The sequence below is a fragment of the Solanum tuberosum genome, unplaced genomic scaffold (assembly GCF_000226075.1).
Source record: "Solanum tuberosum cultivar DM 1-3 516 R44 unplaced genomic scaffold, SolTub_3.0 scf00584, whole genome shotgun sequence".
NCBI classification, from domain to species: Eukaryota; Viridiplantae; Streptophyta; class Magnoliopsida; order Solanales; family Solanaceae; genus Solanum; species Solanum tuberosum.
This window is the reverse complement of record NW_006239504.1, coordinates 1,138-3,117: the sequence shown is the minus strand read 5'-3', so window position 1 is coordinate 3,117 and position 1,980 is coordinate 1,138.

The following is a 1,980-nucleotide window of genomic DNA, read 5'->3' as shown; positions in this document are numbered from 1 at the left end:
ATTAATATCCAGTTTTCATCAAGGGTCATTACCTATTCCGACAAATTCCACAAGATACTTCATCATATCAAAAAATAATCGCAAGTTTGTGAATAATTTGTGTTTCAAATTGAGACGACGATAGTTCAAGTAGGGAAAATAAATAACTTATTATTCAAATGTAAAACTCGCAACAAAGTGATATTCAAATTTAATTTGAATATATCATTTAAATTGATTGAATGACTTTATACGGAAAAATGACAATAATTGAGTGACTTATCTGTCACAAAACAATGAATAGAAAAAATGACTTTTTGAATAATTGATGATAATATGAGAAGTCAATAATGGACACCTGCTATATAAATTCTCAGTAATCAAATTAAAGATAATGTATTCTAGAAATTTATTGGCTGAAGACGTAGAATTGTTGGATATAGTCCATTACTTTAAAGATGAAAATGAGAACCAAACATGTTTGTATTAATATGTAATAACAAAACTATTTTGGCCACTTTGACTAAGTCATTGGATAAAGGAAAATTGTTGGCTTTTCATTTTTTAAAAGAGTTTGAAAATAATTCCACACCATCACTATCTAACGAAAATATAACTTGAATTGATTAAGTGACTTTATACGTGAAATGACAATAATTAAGTAATTTGATGTAACAAACCAAAGAAAAGTGAATTTCCGAATAGTTAAGTGATTATGTGAAAAATCAATTCTTGACATCTACTACATGAATTAGAGATATTGTAGCCTAGAGTTTCATTGATCTAAAACTGAAAATTATTGGATATAATCCACTATTTTAGAGATAAGAATTGAGAACCAGACATGTTTGTATCATACATTAAAAGTGGTCATGACCGATGTCTAATACCAAAACTATTTTAGCCACTCTGACTAAGTCCTTGACTGAAACAACTCAAAATTTGACTTGAGAATGACCATATTTTCTCTGATAGCAACCAAATTTGCAAATTTAAAGGAAACGCGTTGCCTATTGATCATCAATTTATTTTAATTTTCTTCTTGGGGACCAGAGAAATGTATTTAATTATTCTTCGAGGAAACAATCTTATGAAACTTACTCCCTCTATCTCAATTTATAATGCATTGTTTGAATTTTTCAAGAGCCATCCTTTAATTTTTATCGTAAATTCAAGCATGCAGTCTTTAAAATTTTAAAATAAAATTTATATATTTAAAAAACTACATAAAAAATACTATAAGTCATAATAACTGATCCACAAACCATCTTCTAAGTGGTAGCGTTTAAAGTAAAGAATTAGAGTTTTTAATATTCAAAAACCATCCTCGGAGGTTGACATAGCTTAATCTATCTCTAATAAAACACTATTAAGAAATTCCTTTTATATATTTGTAAACTTGATTTGAGAGTCATTAAAATTTAATTTTATCAAAATATTCGAGCATGAGAAAGCCTTTGCAATATGACTTTATTAGGCAGATTGAAAAATCACCTAATTTTTACACATTTCATTCAAATTGAGATGACGATAGTTCAAGTAGGGAAAATACTTTGACCATTATATCATATTTTTCTTTATTCATTTTTCAAAAGTTCCACATCATGAGACATCAACATCTAGCAGATCCCAATAAAATAAAACACCCTTCTCAACACGGCTAAGACAGATTGAAAAATGACAACATTTTCTAAAAGACTAAAACAAACAACCCAAATTTGTAACAGACACTACGAATCATGGTAACGTCTAAGACTGAGAATTGTTGGATATGATCTACTACTGTAGAGATGAGAATTGAGAACCAGACATGTTTCTATCATACATTAAAAGTGGTCATGACCGATGTCTGATAACAAAACTATTTTGACCACTTTTGACTAAGTCCTTGACTAAAACAACTCAAAATTTGACTTGAGAATGACCACATTTTCTGTGATAGCTGCCAAATTTGCAAATTCAGGCATGAATTGTTATAATAAAATTTATATATTTAAAAAC